Source organism: Egretta garzetta, unplaced genomic scaffold, assembly GCF_000687185.1.
Source record: "Egretta garzetta isolate BGI_Z169 unplaced genomic scaffold, ASM68718v1 scaffold360, whole genome shotgun sequence".
Lineage (NCBI taxonomy): Eukaryota > Metazoa > Chordata > Aves > Pelecaniformes > Ardeidae > Egretta > Egretta garzetta.
The window spans coordinates 1,745,962-1,756,373 of NW_009258261.1; the positions used below are offsets into that span (position 1 = coordinate 1,745,962).

General features: G+C 39.8%; 1 protein-coding gene across 6 annotated transcripts in view; it reads right to left on the reverse strand.

The window, feature by feature from the left end:
• Window positions 1–10,412, reverse strand: part of B3GNT2 (UDP-GlcNAc:betaGal beta-1,3-N-acetylglucosaminyltransferase 2) — a 28,982-nt gene that overhangs the window by 11,589 nt on the left and 6,981 nt on the right. The window contains exon 1 of one of the 6 annotated variants that reach the window (XM_035893445.1): window positions 10,304–10,339. The exons of 3 other annotated variants lie outside the window; for them this stretch is intronic. The gene's annotated coding sequence lies outside the window, so the exon portion shown is untranslated. Of the gene's footprint in view, window positions 1–10,157; window positions 10,205–10,231; window positions 10,340–10,412 lie in introns of those variants that run through there. 2 more of the 6 variants (XM_009642456.2, XM_035893404.1) reach the window with 2 other exon arrangements.

The window sequence follows — 10,412 nt, forward strand, 5'->3', positions numbered from 1 at the left end:
AAGACCCTCATGGCAGGTGGATGATGCTGAGCTTTTGTCATTTTATTTTTCAGGAAAGTCATCACTGTCTTTGTGATCCATATGAAGTTGGATCTTCTCAATTCAGTTTCCAGCATGCACAAATTTAATTACTGCCTCCTCGTTACTCTTCATTTTCCACTCCCCCTAACCCTCAACCATGCACTCAGCCGCTTCACAAAGTAGCTTTACAGCAGCTACGATGCTCTCTGCTGTCCCTCCTTTTGTAGCTCTATTCGTACAGAAGAGTTTTCAAACATACTCTTGTTCTTGCTTTGAAATAATGCCTCCCAGCTTCACTGGTAATTTTCACAGAGTCCTACATTGCACCCCCCCCAACTACAACAATACTTCTGCAGCAGCAGCAATACTGGAGCTACCTACAGACTTCAGGAAATAACCGCACCGTTCATTCTCAATTCATTTGGCACATCACATTTGCAGTCACAGGGATAAAAGCTTAGACCCAGCTTCTAAAAATATGCTGAATAAACATGTCTGCACACAGATGGGTGAAAATCCCTGGTTTCCAACTGAAACGGTGTTAAAAAAAGGAAAATATGCAAACTGTTGCAACTTCCTTACACAGAAAACATTTCACTCCATGTAGCATTTAATCCAGTATCCTACAGAAACTTTTTTTTTTCCTTTAGTGGTTAATATACTTAAGTAAGACAAGCTGATCTAACGAACGTGTACTATTCAATCCAATGGTAATTAACTGGCTTGAATAAAAACCTTTAAAATGTTGTAATGTAGTACTCACAGGCCAATCATTTTAATTATCAAAATGAGGTCTGCAAACCATTTTCAACATCCCAAACTTTTGCCATCAGCCAAGGAAAAACTACAGTGGAAGTTAAAGAATACACTTCTAAACTTTGACTTTATCAAGCACTAAAGCAACAGTCCAAATGTGAACAGCTCCCTTCTCATTCATTCTGATCAGACATTCCAAGAAGCCTATTTGGATTATGTTTCCTATGGAGGATTGAATGCAGCAATTAAGGAATACCCTCAAACAGCAGGTAACATGGAAATTAACATCACCATTGCATTTACTACTTCATAAATAAAAATTATTTAATAAAAACATCTCATGAAGGTGATTACACAACATATGAATCTTAGAAATGCAAGAGAACACAACTTTAGGCCTTATATAATTTTATGAGCATTAGTACATAAAATACATGGCTTTTTCTCTAAATATAATCCAGAATTGTAACTCACAGCCCAGTTTTGTGAACCACTGCTGACATACAGAATAGAAGTTACTATTTTAACTACAGAACAGGTAAATATTTTCCTCCACACAAGCTGATAGTGACTGTCATCTGGCACTGTGTGACAATACACACAAAATGGCTTTATGACATTAGTTAGACCGTGTTTCCTATGATCCATAGGACAACTTCCAAGTATTCTAGGCAGCTGCTTCCAGAAAACCTGTGCAGTGGCTATAGAAGGCAGGCACAAAGACGATAAAGCCATCATCCACCCTACAAGAGCTACAGTTCTGAAGTGAAAGAACAATGCAAGGCTCCACTTGCAGCCTCTCAAACCTCATCCAAGTCATAACCACAACCGAGTAGAGAGAACATGTTCCAACAAGGAGGTTATACAACATAAGCCAGATTTGACCACGCTCCATCACCGGGTCTCACCAAGACTCCCCCAATCACATGAATTAAGAGTCAGTCTTCATTAGGTAGGAACATCATCCTACAAGCTTGTCAGTAGACAATCAGATTATCATTGAAGCCAACTCCTCTAGGTGTAATGCAGACAGACCCTGCAGCTATCTGAAGGGATCTGTGAGCACTACAAACATTTACGTTTCTCAGACTACTACCTAATGTCAGCAGGTTTATTCTTTGCAGAGTCTTGCTTCTCAAAGCAATCAGATAACACACAAAGTTTAAAAGGTGTTGCTCAAAGCAGTTATGTTAAGATGAAACTCAAGAAGTTAGCTTGTCAGAAGCTGCTACAAAGAGGTGGGGAAATCCCTGCTACATTAAGGTTTATAAAAGAATAATGAGAACCCAAAACTCCTTACACCCCTAGTAGCCTATTTGACTGAGAGTACTGAGCCTACCCCTGAGACGACCGATGTCAGCTTCCGATTGCGGTATTAAGGCTGAATAGTCCTTTCATTTACTGCCGAATGTAAGTTCTGAGTATCAGAATCCCAGAATCTTCTGAGTAAATTACACTACTGTTAGTTTCCTGTCACCGTTTTGACCAACTTCACTTCCCTCCCTCTAGCTCCTCAAACAGGAAAGAGAACTTACCAGAACTTCACCTTTTAAGGTACGCTATTTAAAATATCGCCTATGAAACAAAAGTTTTGTTGACTTCATATTGCTGCTTACAAATATTGTAGCAACACCTACGAAGTTGGCATCAAGTTAATCTTTACAAAGTAATTCAGGACAATAAAAAGGTATTTTTAACTTCCTTAAAACCAGTTTATGCAAAATTCCTACCTGACAGAATACTTACAGATGGAAGGTCTCCACTATCTCAAACTGAATACTTCCAGCCCCGAATCAAACTGATAAAATCACAAAACCTTTGACTGGAGCATGATCTATTTCTTCATCCATTTTTAATTAAAAAGTCAGCTACCAGTACATCACCCAGAATATCCCAACCCTGTTTATATTTTATTATAAAGGTCTCTCACAAAAGGTCTGGGTTTAATTAAGAAGATATTTAAATACTGTGTACCTATTGAATTCAATGCAAATTAGCCCTACATTTTTTTACCCGTTAAAATTAAATCGTGGGATTGGTTGAAAGGATGTTCAGTTCATATTTGAATTGTCTCAAGTGTTCCTACAGAAGATCTCGGCATACGCAAGAAAAGCCCTCTGGTCATTACGAAAAGTTTTCTGTAAACTCAATCCCAGGTTTAACAAATATTCCAATTTTTCTACTGGTATAAACTACTTGAGTTTTGTTACGATTTTCTACAGGGACAAAAAAAGCAATGGGGTTCCACATGTACACCACACTTACGTAACACAATTTACACCATGGCAGTGTCCCTATAAATTAGTATATTGTGCCATTATTACCATTCTATACTGGCATACCTGCAGCCACACTAAATATCTGTGAAGGTGTTCCTAACCACACATGCAAAATAACTTGTGATAAAAAAAGTTTAGTTTCTTTGTTTAAGAGTAAAAAGGATTTTGATTGTTGGTTTTGGGTTCTTTTAGTAATTGAGATTTCACACTGACAACCAAGGGCAAGATCTCAACTTGCTATAAAAACTAGTATTAAAGTGTAATACCTCAGTATTTGAGGGCCTGTGGTAGTTGAAGTGACCTGTGTCATTCTAAGGTCAGTTCAAGCTTTAGAATTACAACATTGTGCAGTTTGTTAGGAATAACCCAGAGCTGCCAGCTTCTGGTTTTACAAACTTCAGTTTCTATGTACCTTTAAGAAGGCTTCAGCCTGAATGAACAGTAAATTATAAAGAATCAAGAGAAGAGGTTTAACTGAGTGGCACCAGAGAAATATTTCCTGGAAGAAAATTAATTGTCATTCATCACATCGATTACAAGTCAGGGGGTACAGTTCCATTGCAGTTTAAAACAGTTTCAGTCATGGCTGACACATCCCTGTAATTTATTCCTTCCCCTATAAACTGCACAGTCCCATCCCACCTTTGTACTGATTTGACAGTCATGAGTCAGTTCAGGTAGCTAAAGAGGACAATAAAGAACCTAGCAATAAAGCAGCAATTAGCTTTCAGCTGGCTCACGTCACTAAATTTGCTTGCCACTGTACTGTACAAACACCAGTAACAGTGCAGGAGAGGGAAGACTCACAAAGCCAGGAGCACAGCAGACCCCATTTTAAATCAGCTTAACCTTTCACATACCAGCACACTGCCGCTGCAGCCTGACACTGCTCATCTTGTTCCCACCTTCATCCACAGACATCCCACAGGCAGGGCCAGACAAGCACCAGCACTGGTGCACCAGAAGCAGCTAGCCTTTAGGCAAGCTCAACCATAACAAGACACACTCTGGGGTCTGAATTTCTCTTACACTTTTTGCAATCAAGTCAGTTGGTTAGCTATTGAACTAGCAGGACCCACAAATTTCCACTACTCCTAGTATGGTCTGCTGGAGTGTTATCTTCCCATAATTACCTGAAAGCTAAGTAAGGGGATAATGAACTACCTTCCTCCCAGATACTTAACATGTGGATCAATGCTAGTTCTGGTAATAAAGAATGAAGAATGGGTAACATGTTGGAAGAATCAGTGGGGTTTGCAATGGGAATTTAAAAAGATAAAGTCTGCTGGAGAGGCACTGCCTTACCTCCAACTTTTATGCTGTATTTGAAATAAAAAGGTGATTTAGTGTAACTGTTCAAGATGCAGATAACCATAATTTCCACAAACAAGATAATTCATGTCCTCCTGTGATCTCTTCCAGCTTTATCTTAAAACCGTAATTACTACTGCCTTAACCATATTCCAACCACCTTTATGCCTGCATAGAGAGCATTCACTATTTAGGCAACTAACACCACCATCCTTTAAGCACCGTACTTCACGTCTTTACAATTTTACCTCTGCTAGACTGTCAGACGTAAACCACACTACTAAAAACTATGTTTCAAAAGCAAGGATGCTATAACTTGGTATGTCTGATGAGGTTACTGTCCCCAGTGACCATTCTGCTTTTGGGTTAAAAGTAAACAGACACTGGCTTTCAATTTGACTTCAGGAGATGCTGCCTTTGCAGCCAGTGGCTGGGTGATGGGATACGCAGCTGGCACACTAACCTTCCCAGCCATCAAGACATGTTTCCCTGTAAGTGCTATGCAGTTAGTCAAAAGTCAATTCAAACTAAATTCATACTGTGAATATTCAGGTCAGAATTCTGAGATCTGCCCCTGAATTTACAGTACTGAACTAAATTAATGTTTAAGAACACAAACCCTATGTTTTAAAATGCAAATACATGACAAGATTCTCACCTCCTATTGATTTTGGTTTCAAGCATAATTAACAAGTACAGGAAAAAAAAAAGAAGTTTTTCATCTTTCTGAAGAAGTCATTTGAAGCTCAGAAAAATTGGTGGAGTTGCAAGTAAGGAAGTTAATTTTCCTCCTTCAATCCCGTAAAACTTAAGATGCAGATCTCATGCCAGCCTATCAAGTTTAAGGAAAAGAGAACCATTTCTCCAGCAGTTTTAGGTAGCTAAAGATGCATATAAGTACCAGGAGGATTTTGTAAAAGATCTTTAAGCAGGTTAGGCAGCTAACTTCCATTTTTGTTAATGGCAGATAAGCACCTAACCCAATTAGAGACTTCTAAATCCAAGCAGGAACTTCTGTACCTGTTATCTGCACACAAACGTGAAGCACATTGAGAGTGCTTTGAGTAATCAACTGTAAGCTGGTTTGCGTGTCTTTTAATTGTTTTTATTCAAAAGCAGATCAACAGTAAGTTTGCAGTAACATCCTCCATCCCAAAGACAGCCTTCCATTACTGTTTTCTAACATTCAAATATCAGATTGAAAAAATACCATTGCTCAAGTATGATGAAACAGCACTAAATTCAGGGTACAGTCCGACATTCAGCTGTGCCGCTCCTTAATCTGAACTGAAGAAATCCCACCCTTCCTCAGTCCATGAATTCCCATATTAGCATAGCTTGCTGTATGACATTACACGTAACCCCCAAGACAAGCAAACAGAACGGTTACTTCTCAACCCCCTTGGTTCCTCAATTCAGCTCACAACACAGCTGCACAAACAGCTAGGCTGGTGGACCAGGCTGGGGGCGCAGACAGGAGCGCTGCTTCAGCAGCAAAGCAGGAAACCGGGTGCAGGCTGAATGGCAGGTGTCTGCAGCAGGAAGCAGGCATCCCGCACGCACACCTTGGTGGGGCACGTAAACTTCCAATACCACACTGCTGCTGCTTACTGTACATTTCGCAGAGATATGCATATGCCCTGGTGGTTCAGAAACCACCAAGAGTTAATATTTTATAGATTAAAATAATTTACCAAAAAAACCCCCAGAAATTAAAAAAAAAAAATCAAGATTTCTTGCTCATTTCATTTTAGAGCTGACTTACAAATTGAATTAGTCCACTCTCAGAGTAACTCTTCCGTAAGCTTAAGATGAATCAGCTGCTAAATTTCAGGACTGTTCATCTATTTACAAAGATGAACAAAACTAGTTCCAAGTTATACGCTTTTCAGCTCTTACTATTGGATTTCTCTTGAACAACAAAGCTTTCTTAACCAACTGCTGATGAAATTGTTTCATCAATTCTCCCTTTAAAAATCTCAGCACCACACCCATCACACACTGGGATTCTTTTCCTTATTTAAATGCTAATTGCTTCTCATGAGACATCAATTCAATCATTCTTCTGCACAGTTCATCACAAGACGTTTTAATGATCTGGGTTTTACATGATCTGGAGACTTGGGGAGGTTTACTTGCTTGTCTTTTAAATACTGAAAGGCCCAATGAAATTGGTGAAGAAGATACAAGAGAAGTGCAGGATCAAGCCCAAAATACCTGTCAGTTAAAAACAAAGTGTGCCTGAACAGATCCAAGATACTTATTCCCCAACTTCCAGTTAGTGCCTTGTTCATTCTGTAAGAAAATGATGGGAAGAGCCTGTATTTCATTATATCATCATCATCTTTTCTTGGCTATTTTTTGCTGTTTTTTAAGCACACAGGGATTATGCAATGCAACTGTGAAGTAGTAGCAGACTGATAAAAACATCTAAATATGTATTTGTGAGGTCAGAACATGGAGTAACAGGGAGATTACATTAGTAATTTTTGTTATCTGCATTCACAGGCACAAATTCTTCTCTAAACCATGCAAAGCGCTTGTCTGAATATAGCCTACAATGCACTAGAAACATCAAATACTAATCCGGTGATTTTTCATGCACAAAACCATAATGGCTGCACCTTCTTCATCAATTGTTAACATTTTGGCTTAAAAATGTGACTTTACAAACAACCATTAGGAATTAAAATTGCGTATATCTGAAAAAGATTATAAAAGTTTAAACTTGAAAAGCAAATGGATGCCTACTTGCTTCAAAATTACGTATGTACTACTACTGTGTAGAAACAGAAAATATAATAAATAGGCATACTAGGAAAAAAAATCCCAAACTGACAACCTATGAAAGGGAAAAGATGGTTTCAAACTTTTGTAAGGTCATCAATTCTAATGGTCTTCCAGAAACATTAACATAAAACCCAGATGCGTTCAAAGGCTCATTATTTTAATAATTTTTCTATATTCTGTGCTTTCTACAAAAAACCACAACAATCCCACTAAATAAAAAATATTATTAAAACCTTGTTGCCACAAAAAAAAAAAAAAAATAGTCTTGCCAATAGCTTCCCCTCCACTTCCTCCCTTTGGCCTGTTCTTGGCAAATTTTAGAATTATGCAGTTTAAGAAGCTTTCAGTGCGCCGACAAACCTGCAAGAAGCCTACCAGGCTCTACTATTTAGAGTGCAAATACTTCAACTGAAAAAGAAGAAATTAATGGGATTTTTACAGCAGGAAGCATAGCCAAATTCAGTAAAATACAGAGATCTGGAACTTCAACCCCTGATGCATTTCTGGGAGAGCTGCTGTCACTTTCCATCAAAACCCACAAGTCTGACAGCACACAGAAAAGGCCCATCAAGTAACTACATGAAGTTTCACAAGCTGTCTGAAGTAAAGATTTTACAAGATAATTTGACACATATTTGTCAAAAATGAAGTCATCTGCGGAAAAAGAACAAGTTACCAAAGAAGGTGGCTGAGGATTTTAATTGATACTGTTTAATCTTTTTCCTCTCCTTTAGTTAATCTAGAGAAATACAGCTATACGGATTTCAGTTAAGTGCACGTATCAATGACAAGCCATCCCCGCTTCTTGACTGTTTAATGACAACATTGGCTGTGGTAGGAGACGTAGGACTACATCCTATGTTTCAATACAATCAGTGCTGACACAAACCGTCTTTTATCGCCACCAGTTGTTCTCCTTCAAGTGGTTTCACACAGCCAACAGGAAAAATCACTATCAGAGCTAGTCCCACTACAAAACTAGCTGCACCAGGTGGCAGTAAAATGACAATTGCTAAGGCTCTTGGCATTGATAAGTCACCATGGAGGAGTACTGCTCTGAAAGACTTCATTCTCCAAGGAGTCTGATGGGTAGGCAAGAAGATGAAGCCTCAAATCCCGCATTTTTTTCCTCCATATACAGTGTAACTTATTCATGCAGACAATTGCACAGATTTGTCAGCATAGAATACAAAACCACTTTATCCACTCCCATTTTTCATCAGAGCCTTTCTGAGCAAGCACTACTTTTATACTGATCTCCTCAGCAGCATCTTCGTTACCCAGAAGTATTTAAAAAACTTCAGAGTAGCTTACAGGAAATAACAATAAAATTTTTGACCACCAGTGACAGTGTTCATTAGGAACAGTCTCTAGGGAGATTAGTGAGCTGCATCTACTATGAGACAGGGCATCGGACAGCTAGCAAGCACTCCCAGTCGTCTCACGCATGACCTTCAAAACAAGGCCCTTCAGCAGTGTTACCTTGCTGCTGTACCTCATTTTCACCCGTTTTCTTTGTCTATTTATAGTACATGGGGAAAAGCAACAAGCAAAAATCCAAGCAAAACCAGTTTACAGATGACAGAATTACTTAAAACAAATCCTAATTTGTGATCCCTTTATGCAGCGTCTGTAGCTTCCTTATAGCCGTACAACAGTATTGCACAACACCTCAGGCAGACAGTCACATGTTCAAAGCAAGCAGCAAAATCAGGGTTTCCTTTAAGCCAAAAGATTTCGATTCTAAGCGACAGCATTCTATTTTTAAGTATGTGACAAACATTCTGATTTTTAATTCATCTCCACTGCAATATTGTTTTTTGAAGAGTCTATTCTCTTTTCAAGTTGTTCACGGCCCCAGAAAAAAACATGAGAAATCACATCTGCTGAACGAGAAAAGCCGATTCTCCGTTTTGTTTCCTCCACGCATTTGGTAATAATTCAGAGCTATCTCAACTCCTCCGGCGGTTTCAACAGGTATTAGGCTGGGCCACTAAGGTGACAAGGTGGCCGCTGCCAGCAGCCAGTTCCTCAGCTCATCATCGGAACCAAGCACCGGCTGAACCACTCACCGGGGCATCATCTGCTCCCCTCACCCCACCCGCACACACACGCCTCCGTGGTAACATGAAAAGCTGACGCAAAAGTGGAACTGCGAGAAGAACACGAAACTGTTTTAAGCAACTTCGAAACAGAGAACTAAATTCGAGGCTAAGACAGGAGGGAAATTTCCTCAAAGGAGAACGCTATAATCATGTTTCCTCAACAACTTTCAGATTATATATTTAGCGTGTAATTTTATGCATACATCCTTCCACAGCCAGATTAAACTCTTCTGTGCTCAAACTCACTTTGTGTTCAAAATAATTTAAAAAAAAAAAAAACAAAATAGGGAAAAAAGCAACTGAACCAAGTAAACTCTTAATTTGCATAGTTAAAACTAAACATTAGTGTTTAATAATCAACTCCCAACAGCACTGAGCGTTTTGGGAAGTCGGACTGAAGGGTTACTCAAGTAACTTTCACCATACATTTTTGAAGGATGACTAATGAATCGTGAGCAGCAGTTTGGCCACAATCACAGAGAGTAACCTGAAGTCCCCTCCTGGAGGGGTACAGCATGTCTCGGTAAATTTAAGGACTAAAAAGCATAATCTCGTGAAGGAGCACATACATTCAGGGCAACTCTAGCAAAAATATCGTTTTCCCCCTTTCAGGTTCACCGAAGTCCATACTTTAGAGCCACCACCTCAGCACTATACTGTAACAGCAAAATCCTAGCGCTGAGCAGGTTATTAATAATTAACCTACTTGGTTACAGCCTGCTAATTTGTTGCACGAGTCTTCCAGCCCCGCCACCACCCCCGAAGAAAACCCGACGGGTACTACCGTGCCCGCGTCCTCCTCTCTGCCTCTCTCCTCCAGCCAAGGAGAGGATTGCAGCAGCACCCAGCACTGCAGCAACCCTACGTCTCAGGTTTTCTCTGGAAAAAAACTCACTGTTTCAGCATCAATTTCTCCTCCCCACGTCTGAGGGTTAAAAGGAAAAAAAAAAAAAGCCTCGATAAACACACGGTCATTTAACTCGGCTGAGCTGGCCTAAGTTTCATCCATGCCAACAGACTGCGCCTCTCTCTTCCTCTCACCGAGTTTGTTGCAACATGTGCCGGCTGCCGATGCTCCTGTGTGCTAGGGTAGAGATTTCGCGTCCCCGCGGTTTAACCCCACCCTTTCCACCGCCTGCCACCTCCCCCA